Source organism: Tamandua tetradactyla, chromosome 7 (genome assembly GCF_023851605.1).
Source record: "Tamandua tetradactyla isolate mTamTet1 chromosome 7, mTamTet1.pri, whole genome shotgun sequence".
In the NCBI taxonomy this organism is placed as follows: domain Eukaryota; kingdom Metazoa; phylum Chordata; class Mammalia; order Pilosa; family Myrmecophagidae; genus Tamandua; species Tamandua tetradactyla.
The window spans coordinates 89,116,435-89,135,611 of NC_135333.1; the positions used below are offsets into that span (position 1 = coordinate 89,116,435).

The window sequence follows — 19,177 nt, forward strand, 5'->3', positions numbered from 1 at the left end:
TCACATTTTGTATATATGTAACACTGTTCAAGAAGCTTATATACTTCTTGGACTTTGCACAGCACCCAGAAGCAGGTAAGATTAAGTATAGGGAATGAATTTGATTGCAGTTGAAATAATTTGCTTTTTCCTTTGTGAGATTATCACAGACATGCATGTTCATGGTCTCTAATTTAACATATTCTCAACATTCCAGAAGTTCTTATGTACAAAATGCAACTAGGAGAGTATTAAGCCTAAGACCACGATTGGGGCATCCCTCTGGCTCTCGTCTCCCTAGGTATCTGCCTGGTCTGTCCTAGTGAGTTTCTCATTTTGAATGTGGCTTGGTTCAGAATGAAGCTGGAAAAGTAGAGGGAGGAGGACAGGCCAAACCCACAAAGATTGTTCTCCCTTCCTCTGCAACCTCCTGGACTAGCTGGATAGTTGGAACCCCAAGGGGCTGCATGTAAAGGGAACCTTTGAACCGCTGTGTTTTCTCTTGTTACTGTTGATGAAAATCCTTAGAGTCTTCAAGGGGGACACATGCTTATGTAATGTGAAGCACACCCAGATGGGAATGAGATGTACTAAAAGGCACCTGCCTATCTCACCTGCCAATTATGGATGTAGGTCCTTGAATCAATTGTCAGATGGTGTCTACCAATTCCGGAGACTAGGGTAGTGTATATTGATTTCTTAGCCTCACCAGGCACATGGGGATTAGGAAGAAGGAAGGATCATAAAGTGCTTCTGAAATAACTGGAAATTCAGTAGCCTCGCAGGTCCTTTACCGAAGTGGTGGGCTGTTCTGTTGGGGGTAGGGCATGTACCTATGGAATTGCTGTTGGTCACTGTGCCAGGATGGGCATGTTCTGTTCCCAGAAGGCAATAAGCTCTGCCAGTGTGCTCCCTCACAGCCTTGGTAAATTGGCGGGCCTCACTCCTGGGACTTTTGATTCCTTTCACAATGTGCATTAACAAAGCAGAGAGGCTTTGGGGGCTGGAGCTGGTCTATCTGAATTCCACAGTGCTCCAAAAAGTGTGAGTTTGTGAGGTAATATCCAGGCCAGAAGTGAGAAGGGGGTGCAGAGTCTGGCATGGCAAGCTGTGTTTCAGATCTCTTGGGCTGGGTGGATCCCAGGAGGGGGTCCTGGGACCCAGCCAAAGAGTTTGGTTATCAAGAGTGCAGAGAGAAACGAGCACCATGCCAGGATGTAGGAGTCAAGCTTTAGACTCAGGAACAAAGTGGGAGGGTTGAGAGCCAGTGAAGCCAATCCATCAGAATGCCAAACTGGTAGGCACAGGGAGACAAGGAGTGAGGGGACCATATACAAGAGAGAGCTGGAGCAAGATGTGGGAAGCCATGGTTAGGTCTGGTTGAGACGCTGCTGATGGTGGGGTTCTCCCTGGGCAGTCAGTCCTGTTCCTGATGGGCAGGAAATAGGTCTCAAAAAGTGCGAGTACCACTTTGACTGCCATCCCCAAACCAACTTTGAATTCACTCCTGGCACTCATGCTTAAAAACACAGAGCTCCCATTTCCCTAATTATGTATTCAGAAAGTCAGCTTTGACACTCCTGGTCATGAGGTTTCAAAATAAGACTACACTATTCAACACAGGATCTCGGATAGCAAGCCATCAGCAGGTCACAGTCTGAGTTCGCAGTTGCCATCAGGCCTGCCTTGTCAGTGGTAAGCCAGCAGATAAAATTCTGAGTCTATTGTCATTTTAGAGCACACTGTACTAACAATTGTTCTGGAATATATATACATATAATGTTCTAGAAATTCTGCTTTAGATAGAATGAAGTTAATGAAATAAACACATCACATATATTTGTCCTCATTATATATTGTTCCAGAGATCCATTTACAGTGGCCGGGTAGTGTGGGCTCAGAGAGACCTGATTCAAATGCCGTTCCCCCTCTCTAGCTGTGTGACCTTGGAAAAGTTACATTTTCTCAAATGTAAAACAGAGATATCAATGGTCTCCTTGGGCTGTTGTGAGGGTCAGCATGGCATTGAATGTCTCCAAACCTCAGCATCCTCACTTAAAAAGTGAGGATAATATATGCCTCTTATGAGGGTGCAAGTATACTGTCTGATGCAGAGGAGGTGGTCAATAAATATTAGTACATCCCTTGAAAACTAAATATCTAAATATATCCAAATATGCAATTATTTTGATGGTTTAATTTCTCCTGAAAACCAAACTATTGATTTTTTAAATATTTCAGACTTTGAAAAAAAATAGGGAAAAATTGAATCATTCAGTTAATAAATGCAGAGCATCTTCTATGTGCAAAGGATTTTCTAGATCAGTACTATCCAACAGAATTTTCTATGGTATTAGAAATGTTCTGTTATGGTAGCTGCTAGCCACATGTGGCTAGTGAACACTTTAAATGTAATTGGCTTAACTATGAAACTGAGTTTTAAATTTTACTTTATTTTAATTAATTTGGATTTCAATTTAAATGACCACATGTGGCTAGTGGCTATCATATTGGACAGTGCAGGTCTAGATGCTTTAATCAAGGACAAATATTGGCTGATCCAACAGCTAATTCATTTGAGAAAGCCAAGACAGTTTTTTTTGTCTGTTCTTTCTTCTAATGTGCCTCTGAAAGAAAAAAATCTGCATAGCAAGAAAAAAATCAATCATCGGGTATAAATTCAAGCAAATAGAATGAAACTACAGCCATCAGCCTCTCTAGGCTTTATGATATCTGACATCCATTTTAATTTTACTGGAACCCAAATGACATAACTCATCAACATTTAAAAATACTGATCATGAAATTGCTGTGAATATTTTAGTCACTTCCCATAACTAGATAGTGAAATGATAATTTTAATATGGCTATTATATGATATATATATATATCAAGATTGGATGGTTTGGATGTAAGCAGTGGTGTGCTGGTAAATGTTTAACTGGTTCTCTGGGAGAAATGTCTGTGCAAATTTTTCTGATATAAAGGATGTGTAGCAAAGCACACAATTTATATATAATGATAAAATACACGTTACTTCTCATTGTAAGTTCCATATAGCCAACCGACTCCCACTAAATGATTTCTTTGATTTTTGCTAAATTCTTTTATCCCTATTCAACATATGGTTGTAATTAATGCAAAGGTATAGTTCTGATATATACATTGGTTGGTATTTTCATTTAAGTAAGATAGAAATGAAACAATGAAGACATCTGTTAGAACCACACTCATTATTCACCAATGATATGAACAACTTCTTTCCTAAATCAGAAAATAGCTTTCAAATACAAAATATTGGAAACTAATTTCCTTTTTTTTCCTTTCTTTTCTCTTTTTGAATGTCATTAACATTTCTCTAGCACATTTTAAGTCTAACAATCAACAAAACAATAACTTGTAGCATTTCATGGTGTAGAATACTCCCATAGTGACCAATTTCAAGCTAACAATATAACATCACTGAAAGTGGATTTGTAAAGATACAATAAGAGTAAATAACCCCAAAAGCATAGATAATAGTAAAATCAGCAATTTATTGAGGGGTCATCCTGTGCAAGGACTATAGCTATGTGTCTTTTGTTGTTGTTGTTATTTTTGCATGGGCAGGCACCGGGAATCAAACCCGGGTCTGCAGCATGGCAGGTGAGAACTCTGCCTGCTGAGCCACCATGGCCTGCCCTAAAGACCATAACTATGAATAAGACCTGTCAGTGATTGAGCCTTCCAGGGTGAACTCTTGCCCTTTACTGTATCTACTTTTTCCCCCAAATGATCTCATCCAGGCTCATGGCCTTATGCTGATGACTACCAAATTTATATTTCTGCATCTGTTTTCTACTATAAGCTCCAGACTCATAAATCAAACTGCCTCCTTGATGTCTCCCTTTGGAGGGCTTATAGTTATCTTAAATTTGACGTGGCCATTCCTGTCTGATACATCTTAATGTCTACTTTATTCCCCAAACCTTCCTGCACTTCCTCCAGTCTTTACCATTCTCAGTCAGTAACACTACCATACACTAGTTGATTAAGCCCCTAATTTAGGAATCATCCTTGGTCCTTCTCTTTCATTCATTTTCTGTGTTCAATCCATCAGCAAGTTCTGTTTTCTCTACTTCCAGAATGTTTCCCAAATCTGGTCAGCCCTTAACATCTTTACCACTGTCAACCTAGTCAAAGCCACAGTCTCTCATTGGGACAATTATTAGATTCCTATTTGGTCTCCCTGCTTCCACTTTTTCCTCATACAGATGTTTTGCACAATGTTTTAGTTTGTCAAACCTACCAGAATGCAATATACCAGGAATGAAACAGCTTTTATAAAGGAAATTTATTAAGTTACAAGTTAACAATTCTAAGGCCATAAAAATGTCCAAATTAAGGCATCCAGAGAAAGACACCTTGACTCAAGAAAGGGCTGATGAATGTTCAGGGTTTCTTTGTCAGTTGGGAAGCACATGAGTCTGCTAGCTTTCTCTCTAGGCTACTCCTTTCAAATGGTTTCCCTGGGGACATTTCTTCCTGCATCTCCAAAGGTCTCTCTCTGTGTCAGCTCTGGAGCTTTTCCCCAAATGGTTCCCTCTTAAAAGACTCCAGTAAGCAACCCACCTTGAAAGGGTAGAGATACATCTCCATGGAAACCACCTAATCAAAGGCCCCACCCACAATTGGGTGAGTCACACCTCCATGGAACCAGCTTAATCACAAGATCCCACCCAGCAATACTGAATCAGGATTAAAGAACATGGCTTTTTTCAACAGTTTCAAACCAGCACACACAGTATGATGAATAAATTCTTAGAAGTATAAAGAATTTTGTACCAGCTCATATCACTCTTTTGCTTAAAATCTCTCCAGTGGTTACATTACAGTAAATTCTAAATTTCTTTCCGTACCTATCTGAACAAGAGAATGGGCCCCTAAACATGTCCATGCCTTAATCCCTAGAATTTGTGATTGTTACCCTACACGGCAAAAGGCACTTTGCAGATATGATGAAATGAAGTGCCTTGAGATGGAGATATTATCCTGGATTATCCGTGTGGGCCAAATGTAATCACAAGGGTCTTTAGAAGTAGAAGAAGGAGTTAGAAGAGTGTCAGAAGATGTAACTACAGAAGTATGGTTAGGGAGATGCAACATGACTGGCTTTGAAGATGCAGGAAGGGAGCCATACACTAAGGAAAATGGGTGACCCCTCAAAGCTGGAAAAGGCAAAGAAACATTCTCCCCTAAGACCTCTAGAAAGGAATGCAGTCCTGCCCATGCTTTGGTTTTAGCCTACTCATATTTGGGTCAGAATTCTAATTTAAAGAACTGTTTGTGTTGTTTAAGCCTCTAAGTTTGTGGTAATTTGTTGCAGTAGCAATAGAAAATGAGTACTGTAGTATTCAAAACCCTATAAGGTCTGCTTCCTGACAGTCCATATATCCCATCTTCTATCATCCTCTCCACTTGTTCACCATACTCTAGCCATCTACATTTTGTACTGTCTGCTTAACAAGTGGGATCCTGCCCTAAGGGCTTTTGTACTAGTTATTCCTTTGCCTAAAACTTTCTTCCCCAGTTCTTCACATGACTAACTACCTGTAACTCAAAAAAGATTTCAGAAACCTTCTCAAAAAGGCACTACCTCCACTCACTTTTAATCTCTACTTTATATGCTCAATTGCATCTATCAGGATCTGAAATCTTGTTGATAATTTGCTTATTTTATTTATATCCACCCACACCCACCATCAGACAAACACCATTAAAACTTAAACATCCTGAAGTCAGGGATCACATCTGTCATGTTCACACAGCAAGTACTCAATGAAGATTTGCTGAGAAAATGAAAGAAAATAGGGTTCCTGGTCTCAGGACATGCACTGTCTATGGGAGAGAAGATGAGTCAAGCAATGATTAGAGAACAATGTAATGAATGATATATGGGCATCCATAGAGATGGCAACCATGACAGGCTTCCCAGAGGAGTGATTCCTAGGGAGAATCTTGGAGAGAAGATGGGAAAGCAAAAGCCAGGTAAAAAAAAAAAAAAAAAGGGATTTTCAGGCAAAATATGTTGGAGAAGCAAGAGCACAAAGATGTAGAACAGAAAGTTGTGTTTAGGAGAACATAGGTGGTTTGATTATCCTGGAGCCTACAGGTAAAGGTAGGAAGATACCCAATTGCAGGGATTGCAATTCATATGATGTGCCAAGAGATTTTTAATTGGCCTAGGTGGCAGTTAGGGATCGTTGTAGGCCTTTAAGCAATGTTAGTTTTGCATTGTAGAAAGCTTATTCTGATGACACTATAGAGAATTGGTTGAAGGGGACTGGTTGGCAATACCAATGGGAGGATACAGAACAAGAGACCCTAGGGTAGTAACAACAAAGTTGGAGAATGGAGGGGAGATCTGAGAAATATTTTGGAGGTAGAATCTATGAACTTGGTGTCCAATTTATTGTGTGGGTAAGGGATAAGAAGGATTAGGAGTGACCCTTGGGTTTTTGGCTTGGGTGGCTGAGAAGAGAATGTTATCATGTATAAGAATAGGGGATGCAGGAGGAAGCTATGAGACAGATTCCACCATGATGAGTTTGTGATGCCATTGACAGAGGAGAAATCTCAGAGGTACCTGGATAATTGAGTCTGAAGCTTAGAGGAAAGATCAAGCCTAGTGATGCAGATTTGGGAGTCACTGGGATATGTGAAGTGAGTGGTGGAAATAGTTCAGAAGACATGGGAGTTAGAAGTGGATTGAGGCTGAGAGCTTGGGGAACACTGATTTTTATGCATTGGATGGATGAAGATGAGCCCAGAAATGGAACCACTAAAAGATTGTCAGAAAGGAAAGAAAAAAAAATTAGAATTGTTCTTTCATGGTGAGAAATGCCTATCTCCTTTATCTGCACCTCTGATTTAGTGCCCATTTCAAATAGTATCTCTTCCAAGATCTTTTCTAGATCTCTCAAAGGGATGTGATCGCTTTTCACTGACTCACCACTGCCCTTTATTTGTACCTATGCTATGGTGATTGTCACATTGTAAAATTTTTGTACTCTGGTCTAATTATCCCCTCTCCTAGGTAGTATTCTTCTTGAAAGCAGAGATTTTTACTTAATTATTTTTCACTCTTTATAGTTCCCAGTAGACTATCATACACATCACCTTCACACAAATGCGTACAACCACCAAACATAGCAAATATTTTGTAAAATTAACATTCATTCATCTTTTACAGAAAACATTTGGCGTATTTATTGAATAAATATAGGTGGCACCAAACAGCTAAGAAAATATTTCTTTAAGATGATAGTAATGTATCATCTGGATACACGTGGTCCTTTTGAGTTCCTGCGTAATTACAACAGAGAATTATTTATTGAATGCTTACTGTGTTCCAGACATTCTGCCAAGTGCTTTGTACGTATGATTTCATTTCATGTTTACAACAACCTATGGAGATGGCATTATTCTTTTTTCCATGTCACAGATGGAAGATAGGAATCTCAGAGAAGTAACTTGGCCAAGATCACAGTCAGTAAGGGGTTAGTCCTTAAAAGTGGGCAGCTTGGCTCCAGAGACTGTGTTCTTAAGCGCTTTCCTAGACTGCCTCCCAGGTGACATTCTGGAAACTCCTGAGCAGAGGCCAGTGGAGTGCAGGGGAAGCTGTTCTGGGGCTGCAAAAGAACTTGGCTAGTTTAACTGCCTACAATCAGGTGCACATTTCAAATGGTTAGAAATCAATACTTGACAATATTTGCATGTGACACAAATAGTTGTATTTTTGTGATGACCTTTAAAACAAAGACTTCCTGATTAGCAAACACCCTAGAGTGTGTTCTATTCCTTAGGCAAAAGATTTAGAATGCAGAACTTTACCATGGTTTATTATAGTACAAAAATCATATACCAGTTACCACGCCTACAGACAGGAGCAAGCGAATCTAATAGAGAAAAGAGGCGTTGGTGCCCAAACTGGGAGAGTGTTAAGAGGTAGGGTTACTGCAGCCCTAGCAGTAATAGCCATTTCTCCTGGTTCTTTACTGGTTGACGAGACAGGCAATGGTCTTTATTCCCACTAGTTTGTTAAAATCCTGACGTAAGTTGTGTCTCTCTTCGAACTGTGAACCCCTCAAGGACAGAGCTCAGTTTTTCTATTATTCTGTAACAAATACATGAATAAGCAGACAATGAATAGGACACAAACTGTAGCAATTATTGAAATATATAGCAGGTATAAGCTCCAGGAGGGTTGGGACTTCACCTTGTTTGTTTACCACTAAGTCTCCAGCTCCAAAACAGATCATGCGCTCAGGAGATGTTTGTTGAAAGCACAGACAGCTTTACAGTATGGAATGATTGTCTGACAGGTGGAATAGATTATCTACGAAATCTTTCCATTTCTAAGATCTGTGATTCTAAATTCTTCTTGAAAACTATGAGTTGGGCACTTTCCTTCTCTACCAATGCAGTGCAAACTCTATTCATTTTTAAGTCCATTTTTCCAGATTATTCAACATCATGATATTTGCTAACATATAATCATTTCTATAGCATCACACAGGTATGTTTTCAACTTATATTTCAATGGAGTGAATGTAAGCTGTTGGATATCTTTCTATACTGTTAGAGAATAAAAATAATTCTAATGGAGGTACCACCAAATCAAATCCATATTTCAGGAATTGTGTATAGACTATTTTCCAGTTTATTTGAAAAATATCTAGATTTGTCAAATTTCTGTCACACCGGCATTTGTGTAGTCAGAAGTCTCAGGCTTTATCAGTCAGCTTTCCCCATTGTATTATTCAAGACTCACTCCACTGCAAAAAGCAAAAACCAAATTCAAATGAGCTGAAGCAGTGGAGATTACTGGTCTGTGTGACCAGTGGAGGGGAAGGCGAGGTGACAGGAACTACAGATGTGAACATCATTAGACCTCCGCTCCATCTCTCAAATTAGCTTTCTTCTCACCTGCAGTCAGTTTCTTCCTCAAGGCTAAAACTAAGGTGAAGGTGGCGGTGTAGCTTTAAGGCTCATCTTTACATCTTTGTGACCAGAGAGAAGAAGGGTTGGTTCCCCAGTTTCAATTCAATAAATCCTGGGGAAGGACCCGTTTGGCTCTTCTTGGGGTACTTGATCAATGACTGTGTCTAGGAGGGGCTGGTGAGGGGCTCTGATGGGTCCAACCTCAGCAGCAGGTCAAGGGTAGGGCGCTATCTGCATCAAAGGAGTGAGGAGAAGAGTTTAAAGCAGGCAAAAGTAGCCGGCATCGCCACATCGAGAACATTAGCATTCATGTCCTGGTAAGCTCCTACATGTTAGATGTCAGAACGTGCTGTCTCTTGTAGAGACCCTCTAGATCCTTTAATACTTCTGGAAATCTTCAGGGTGCCTACAAGTGTCCTAGACTCAGTCCTGGTTTCATTCTTTACTTTGGCCCCCAGAGACCTGGGCATGATGTTGAAATGCCTCTCAAGAGGCAGGAACAGTGTGCCCCACCATCACCTTTTGTGGGCATTCCCTCCTGTGGCTGCTGCTTCCAGGCCTCTCTGCCAGGAGTCTGCAGTGCTCATTCTTGCCGTGAGTTAGCTTCTTCTAACTGAGCTCCAGAGTAATGCTCAGTTAAAGGGTGGAGAGGGAACATCACAACAAGATTCCTTGTGCCCCGTGAATGTATAATACAGTTCATTGGACGGATGCCTCAGCTGGCTGAGCCTGGACTTTGTGGACTCATATGCAAATGTTTCATTTATTTGCCACCGAGATGGAACTCTGTTCCCATTACAGGGTCTGCTGCTGCCTTGTCACAGTTGCTGATATTGGTATTTTTGCTGCTTGTGGAGTTGGCAGTCAGTCTGTCTTGAAGGTGGCTAAATCAGAATGGGGATGCTGTACCCTGAATCTAGAGAGGCACTAGTCAACACCCAGGTGGAGAGTGAAGACGAGTGGACTTTCCACCTGGGTAACGCAATGCTGCAGGTTTTAGTGACACAGCTTCTCCACACCATACCTGTAAACTTCAGCAACTTCAGCAGTGTGCACAGCCTACCAAGGTGGGAGGATTGAGATGAAATGGATTCTGGTAGGGTGGCTGAGCACCCCCGTTCCTCTCTACATTCTGACCTCTTTTGGAGCTATTTCAATTCAAAAGGTGGAAGGTGGTGCTGAAAGAATACAGATTGTAGAACAGGACTGGGATTGTAAAAATTCAGGAAGGGATAGCAGAATATTACCTGATTGTAGCACAATAATTATATGTGCACTAAATGAAAAAGAAAAGAGGTGGAAGAGGCATTTGTGCTGTTAAATTGTATCATCAAGAAGTAATTCTTGAGTATCAGTTGGTTTAGTCATCTGCATGATTCCTGGAAATGCTGATTTGCTTTAACTTTGGTAATAAAAGAAACTATGACTGCTGTCACACAACTATAGACTTTTTGAACTATGCAGAGAATGAGTTAAGAAAAACATTCTTTTCATGAAGTTTTTTTAAAAAAATAACAGCTTTGCTGAGATATAATTCACATACTATACCATTTAAAGCACACAATTCAATGATTTTTAGTCTACCCACAGAGCTGAACACCCATCACCATAATTAATTTTAGAATCTTTTCATGGCACCCAAAATAAACCTTGTACCCATTAGCAGGCATGCTCTTTTCCTATCTATTCCCCCACCTTCACCCCTGGGCAGCCACTAATATATTTTCTCTATATATAAATTTGTCTATCCTGGGTGTTTCATATAAATGGAATCACACAATCTGTCATCCTTTGTGATTGGCTTCTTTAACTTTGTATAATATTTTCAAAGGTCATCCATGTTGTAGCATGTATCAGCCCCCCATTCCTTGTTTCCTGCTGAATAATATTTCATTGTATGAATACAGCATATTTTATTTATATGCATCAGTTGATGGACATTTGGGTTGTTTCCATTTTTTGGTAACTGTAAATAATCCTGATATGAAGATTTTTAGTGCCACTTTTTGCATGGAATATGTTTTCAGTTCTCTCTCTAGGAATGGGCTATGGGTCATATAGCAACTCTCTGTTTACCTTTTGAGGAAATGCCAGATTTTTTTCCAAAGTAGCTGTACCATTTTCCATTCCCAACAGCAGTGTGTGAGGTTCCATTTCTCTACATCCTAAGGGATAGGTTTTTAACAGAAGGCATGATAATATGTCAAATGAGGTAAGTGAGACTGTAATTTTTCTTAAATCTACTAATAATATACTCAATAAACTTTAAACTTTTAAGACTTGATATGATTCAACCTAAAAAAATTATATTTAAAAAAAGCACATTTTAATTTATAAACATACACATCTAAGTAATACACAGAAATAAAACTTCAATGTTCAGTGAAAATTTATCCTACAGGTTTAAAAAGTGACCAACAGCAAGTATTAATACACCTGAAGAAAGATTTCCAGTTGGGTAAAGTTCAAGTCTTTTCCTGAGATGCTTCTCAACACTTAAGTAATTAGTAAATGCAAGTGGATAGATAAAGGGTAAGGGTGTGGCTTAATTCCATTTTCTGGGAACATTTGCATCTGAGCCTTAGCTCAGCCAAGGTATCCCGTAACATGTATAATAAAGCAGTATACAATGTGGCTAGGATATGAAAAAATATAAGTACAATAACCCTTACACATGACAAGACTGTATGAAATTACTATTCAAATACTACTTAATGTAACATTATAAGCTTTGTCATGACCAGGAACAGCTATAACTATATATTCTATGTGTGTTTTTCTCAGCAAGCCTGACAATGGAAGGCTTTTAAGGGAGCATGTAAATGTTTTCCAATTACCTGTCTTTTCTGATGCTGAGTACATTTTTGCAGCGCCATTGGCTACGCCCCACATGTAGGGGGTGGTGGGGTAGTCGGAGGGCTAGTGGGTGGGCACAGCCCTCTTTTCTTCCTTTTCTTTTTGTGAAGTTCTTGCTTCAGACCCTTTACTCCTCTGAGTTGGACAAGAGTGGGAAGGGGAAAGAGGTCCTACTACCTAAAAGGACAAATGTTAAAATGGTCCAGGTATCTGTTGGCCCACATACCTATTAAAGGAAGGGGAGAAGTTGGTCCTCCAAGGGGAATAAAACTGAAAGGAACAATGCTACGATATTTCAGTTTTGTATAGACACCTCCCTAGCTATTCAGACAGCAGAAAAGCATTTATATACCCATTTATATACAAGAGGCTTTGGTTTCTTCTAGGATTAAAGGCTTTTGCACAATAACTCCCCTATTCTAATTGCCCATTCCTCTGTCATTGTATTGATAGAATCTTCCATTTAGAATTGTTGTATCTTACACACATTTTTGGCGTTTTAGAATGCGTCTTACTATTTATTTAATAAAATGATGATTCATTTCATAAACTAGGCATTGCCAGGAAATTTTAAAATAATTGGTACCTTTATCCTGTAATTAGACATTCTATTATGTGAATTTTTGTGGAAGGACTCAAATATTTTATCTGTAGGTGATAACCCATAAATTAACATGGATCACTTCTTAAGGACCTATGTGATCAGGTTCTTGGCTACTTTTCCCATCTAGTACCACTTCCTGTTACTTCAAGCCCACTGGCCTCCTTGCTGCTTTTCAAATATGCCTAGCACACAGCTACCTCAGGGACTTTGCACTGCCTGGAAGGTTTTCCCCTCTTTTTTGTCATGGTTGATTTCCTCACTCCCTTCAGGACTCTACTTAAATGTCACCTTCTCAGAGGCCTTTCTCCGCCTGCTTGTGCAAAAGAACACCTCCCTTCCCCAGTTCCCCAAGCGCACTTTATCTCCATGCACTGCTTTATTTTTCTTCCAAGCACTAACATTATTTAACATAGCTATTTATGCATTTCTATTTACTCTGTCCCCGCTAGACTGAAAGCTCCATGAAGCTAAGGATCTTATCTGTTTTGATTACTAAATTCTCTTCAGTGGCTATAACAATGCCTGGTATATCCTGAGCTGTCCATAAATATTGGTTGAATGAATGAATGAGAGGTGGCTCTTAGTCATTGTTATAACTTGACACAAGGCTTGAAATGAACTATGGTACGGATTTTCAAAGCTATGTTTTGATTACATAACCCTACACATACATAACACATAGCTATGTGTATTTAGATAACAATGCCTTATCCTGACTGACCACACCTCTGTCTTTGCATTGATAGAATCTTCTTTTTAGAAACATTGTTATCTAAGACAACTTTTGGGAGTTTTAGAATACATCTTAGTGTAAACATGGGGCCACTGGCCCAACCTCTCCTCCTGCACACATATGTATTACTCAGTGTCTTCCTTCTCTGTACCTAAATGTATCTCAGCTTTACCCTGATGCTATTTTGGAGTGACCTGGCTTCCTTCCTAAATTCTAATTAGGCAGATTGGCCTAGGCTTATGCTACTGTGGCTTGAACAAAGTAAGATGCTCTATAGTTTGTGTATTTGTTCTGGGTAGTGATGGAGAGGAGACCCTAAAATGATCTGCATAAAATCTAGGTGGTGACTAATCTTGTTGAAAATTTTAGTGCTGGCTTTGTGAGGTACATACGAATGTTACATTTTACATGTTGATAAAGGATGGATCAACATCATACGCTGCATATGGAGTAGATGTAAGTGAAAAACTCAAGAGTTGGAGCAAGAGATAGTTCCTCTACTTAACATTTTACAATTTTGGTAGCTTGCATTCTATAATATTTTCACTCTGTTTCAAGCATAGTTTTCTAAGTCTATGCCTATATCAGGTGAAAATATGAATTCAAAATACTATGGCATGGTACATTTTTCTTTATATAGGATACTTACGTCATCACTATGAGATTCTCTTTGTGTGTTCCTATGTGACATTTTCCTTCAGAAATGTCTTGACAATTCCCTTGGGGGAATGGTGAGAAAGGGGGAAAATTCAACTTTCCCATTTGGAGAATTTCTGATATTCTCGCAAGAAGTGGGGACAACTAAATCAATAGCCCGAGCCCTCAATCTTGGGGTTTATAAAAAGAAAAAAGAAATGTCTTGACAATAAATGAAGACTTTACAAGAATCAGAGTGGACAAAATGTGAGGCCTGCCCAATCATTGCTGGCTAATCCAATGCAATCACCATTCTCACCATTATCATCACACACTCCGACCTGCTGGGTGCCCCATGCAAACACCTGGATTTTTATTTTATCAGAAATTCTCTGTGTTCTACCAAACATTACTTCTGCTTAAGTTTTTTTCAGATAGAAAAAGAGTTTAAAGTAATGGAAGATTTTTCTTTTGGAACTTTTATTGCATATAGAGAAGCACTTATTATAAATTGATGAAACAGGGTTTATTCCCTTTGCTTATGTGTAAAAACTGTTTTAAATTGGCTATGAGGTAACGCAGTGTATGAACTCCACCCTAAAAGTACTGTCTATTTGCTTTTGTTATTGCTGCTTTTGTAAACATTCAATCAAAGTTTATTGTAGTGACAGAAAGTTGATTAAAGTTTCCCAGGTGCTGAGGGTTGCGGAAAATGGGGAGTTGTTGCTTAAAAGTTGTTGCTTCTGTGGGGGGTGATGAAAAAATTTTGGTAATGTGTGGTGCTGACAGTAACACAACATTACGAGTGTAATTGATATCATTGAATTGGACATTTGAAGTGGTTAAAATGGGATAGTCTCTTTTATATATATGCTACTACAATAAAAGTTTTAAAAAAGTAAAAAAGCTAATTTATTCATAATGCATGTGATTGGAAGCCTTAATACCTTGTATTTTTATACATCTACCACATAGAATTTGGAAACCATTGTGGTGAATCAGAGTCACTGCAAGAACAAGGAATTTTTAAAAAATTCTTAATGAAACATCAAATTCTGTCCCTAATGATTTCAACATTTAACTCATTTTATTTTAGTGTAAAAAATAAGCTTCAGAGCAGCCAAATGCCAAATTCAAAACTTTTTCTAGCTCCAAACAGGCAAGTTAACTTCTCAGCCTTGCTTTCCTCATCTTTCTCTTATGAATAATCACTTCTGGCTTATAAGTTTCTTGTGAGAATTAAAAAAGCCAATAAATGTATTTAAGCCTGGCACATAATTTGTTCTTAATGCACGTTGCCTATTGTCATTGACAACAATAGCAACGATAGCAATAAAATTACTTTGGAAGTATTATATTCTGTGGGGCATATATTATAATATTTATTAGCCCAATATTTTATCTTAAGTATCATATCCCATCAATACCCCATCACTCAATTACTATATCTTTTATTATATAGTTAATCTATATATATATACACACATATAGAATGCATCTGAAGTTTTTGAGGAGATGTTCTAGAATTTAAAATCCTCCTATATTATGACACATATATTCTCAAGGTCAATACTTTCTCACATCTTCTCAGTGCAGGAAGAAACATGGGCACATAACTATGCTATATGGTGTACTGTCTCTAACTCAAAGACAATTCCGGCCGACTGAACACTGTCCTAACCCAGGGCACCAGTGCTTTATAGCTCCCTCTTGATTGTGTCAGGGAAGGCTCAAGGCCATGCTTGCATTAGCCGTAAGAAAGACAGCACTTTGAAGAGAGCAAAAATGGGTTTGACTCTGGGGCAGTGCGGGGGTGCTATGCTTCGCCTCCCCAACTCACACACACTATACTTTCCACAAAGCTCTGGGGTAGCAGCATCATACAGCTAAATATTTTGAAACTGGGCAGCATGTCTTAATAAAAGCTTTTGTCTATGTGGCATTCTCCAAAAATGGCACTCTCACATTTTAGCTTATTGATCAGTTATGGTTTACCCTACTAGCCTGTCATAGATGCTATAAAACTGGTTTGATTATTTTTTTGTCACTTAACCTAATGATTTAGCTTTCCCTTAAATGACTAAAATATTTATTTGTCCCATATGTACAGCTTAAATATGCTCCCAGAAGAGTTGGTTTGCAGTGTCCTTTTAAAAAGGGTAGTCAAGGGACTACCTTTTTCTCTGAAAATCCTTGAAAATGTTTCATTTGGAGAGACATCTGCCCTACTATATTTGCTTACTAAAAAATGTGTTCAAGGAGTCTCTGGAGACACCATATCCAACATACTTTGCAATAAATGATTATAATGACCTATGCTGGGAGAGCTGGTGAATTTTGGAAGGTAGCATACAGTGTTTGGTTTTTTAGGCCCTTCTTAAAACTGGGAAAGGGACCGTCATCGTTGGAATTTGTGATGTATTCTGCATGAGGATTTTGCCTTTGGGAAAGTCAGAGCCAGGACAAAATCATTTCTGGGATTTTGAAGTCTTAAAGTCACTTGTTTGGCTCTGCTCACTAGAGAACTCAAGATTGCTATTTGTGGGTGGGCCATGGTGGCTCAGCAGGTAAGAGTGCTTACCTGCCATGCCCGAGGACCCGGGTTTGATTCCTGGTGCCTGCCCATGTTTAAAAAAAAAAAAAAAAAGATTGTTATTCATCAGCCAGTGTAACAGTGGTTGAGAAATGATTTGCTGGAACAATAACTTCCAGGATTTTTTTAAGATGCAGAAATTCTCTGCATTGCTTTTCAGGCCCTGCAATGGCAAATCTTGATGGGATTTTCATGTGGTGCTTGGAAATGAGGGGGAAGTATATATTTTTAAGATTTCTATGAATTTTTCTTTCTCTTAGAGAACTATTAAATGTCCTATAATCTTTTGAACAGGTTTTTTTTTGGGGGGGGGGGGAGCAGGGAGGCAGCGGTGAGTGGGAAATTGTGCTGTAGTACCAGTGTAAGATCAGCTTTTTAAAAATACCCAAGCAACACCACCAAACACTATTAAATTCTTTTAGAGATGCTAGAGAGAGTAAGGAGAGAAAGTAAAGGGGGACATAGTTCATTCCATGATATTTAATTAGTACTGGCATTATCACTCCATTTAGATCTCTTCTAGACTATGAAAAACAATGCATTGTGCAATGCAAACAATGTCACGTGCATTGTGTTTATTTTCGCTTGATGTTACTCAGCACAATTGCTTCCTAAAATCCTCAGCTGGGTTATTAAACTTCTGTTCAAAGCCACTCTTATATAAATTTCTCATTATCACAATTTAAAAAGTATTCATTCAATGCATTTATTAAATACTTAGTGTGTGTCATCCAAAGTGCTTAACATACATCAGTGAACAAACAGAGCTCCCCACCCTCCTGGAGCTTGCATTTTAGTTCACAGAGGATCTAATTTACCCATGCGTGGCAAAGCTCAACCTTCGGTATGCCCAGAGCATCCCTGAGACCCTGTGAGGTCTATTTCCAACCAGTGAAGCAGGGCTGAAGATTTACTCACACACCACCCTCAAATGTGCATGGAAAATTAAAAAAAAAAATTTGTATGCCCTTGCCTAGTAGAAAATGGATACAAAACAAAAAGCAACTAGATTTTGTCCCATTTGATGCAATAATTTAACCATTGCCTTTGAGTAAATGCTTCATCTATAGATTGAAGAAGAGGAGAGGGAAGAGGTATGGTCAACTTCTTTGCTTAATCAGTCAGGTAATAGATTTGAACATTGGAAAGATATTTCCTCAGTATTTTGTCATAATTCAACAAATACAGGTACAACATTTTTTTTTAAGTCTGATCTGCATTAACATTTCCCCATTACTTTCCTAAGTCTAAACAATCAACAAAACAATAAATCAAGTCCTAATTTATAGCATTTACCAAGGTTTAAGTACTCCCACCTTGGCTGATTTCAAGCTATATACATGACATTACTGAACTTAGAAAAGCTTTGCAGCAGCTCACCATTACTCAATATTGCCACCCTTCAGATACCACAGCCAAATAACCTCAAGTTCACAGATGATAGTAAATAAGTAGTAATATAATTTGGAAGTGATGAATTTTGAATATTTATTACTTTTGTTTCAAATATAACTTATTTAATAGTATATTTACATGATTTAATTTTTAATAATGGCTGCATTTATCACTGATTTGCAAAATTCCTGAAAATTCAACAATTGATGCTCATAATTGTGTTCAGGTCAGAGCTGTAGGAATCCATAAAGGACCTTTCTATTTCCCCTATCACTGCAACTTCAATTCATCAGTAAGTCATATTGGCCCCACTTCTCAAACGTATCTCGAATCTGATTACTTCATTACAACTGTCCTAGTTCCCATCACTATCCCTCTCACCTGGGTCACTGCAATAGCCTCCTAACTGCTCTCCCTGCCTCCACTCTCTCTGTATGTGCCTTCAGCCCACTCTCCACATACCAGGCAGAGTGTTTTAATTTCCTCACTCATGTAAATACCATGCAATAGGTTGCCTTAAACAATGGGGACATTATTAGCTCATAATTTTGAGCCTAGGAATAAACCCAAAGCAAGATGTCATCAAGGATGCTTTCTTCCTGGAGACTTGCTTTCTGGGGCTGGCTGGCATGGGTTCCTCTGTCACATGGTAATGCACATGACAGCCTCTCCTGGCATCTCCCTTTCCTTTGGGGCTCTGCTCAGCTTTAGCTTCTTGCTTCTATCTGTCTGAATTTCATTTCACTTATAAAGGACTCCAGTAACAGGATTAAGACCCATCCTAATTGAGGTGGGCCACACCTTAACAGAAGTAACTTTATCCAAAGGCCCTATTACAATGGTCTCACCCTTACAGTAGTGGATTGATTTAAGAACATGTTTTTCTGGGGTACATACAGCTTCAAACCACCATACAGAGTCATATTTATAAAATGTGCATCACATCATATCACTTCCCATCTTAAACTCTTCAATATGTCTCTGTTGTCCTTACAAGAAAACCCAAGCTCTTCCCATGCACAGTAAGTCCTCACAACATCTGGGTGGAGCTTCCTTACAACTTCATCTTGCTCATCATTCTACTCAAGCTCTACATTTCCCCAAACTTGCCTTCTTTCTTTTCCTAAAACATACTGACTCTGTAGCCTCAGGGCCTTGACATTTGTCCCCCATCAGGGATGCTTTCCACCCACAGTATTCCATGGCTGGCTCCTACTCATTGTTGAACTCTCAGCTGAAATATCATCTCCTTAGAGAGGTCTTCCCTGACAATTTTATCTAAAGTAGCCCTCCTACTCTCCCCCACATTTTACCACTACTCTCTATCCACATTACCCGCTTCTCATGACCTCAGGCAATTCAGCCTCTTTATGCCTCAGCTTTCTCATCTGTTGAATGG

At 39.0% G+C, this 19,177-nt stretch overlaps 1 long non-coding RNA gene across 1 annotated transcript; it reads right to left on the reverse strand.

Annotated features, from left to right (window-relative positions):
* Positions 1–7,860: 7,860 nt before the first annotated feature.
* On the reverse strand, positions 7,861–18,262 carry LOC143689853 (uncharacterized). The gene is made up of 3 exons (XR_013178937.1): positions 18,160–18,262; positions 11,038–11,126; positions 7,861–8,134 (listed from the first exon to the last, which is right to left on the reverse strand). It is a non-coding gene; the product is annotated as an uncharacterized LOC143689853 (long non-coding RNA).
* Positions 18,263–19,177: the final 915 nt, after the last annotated feature.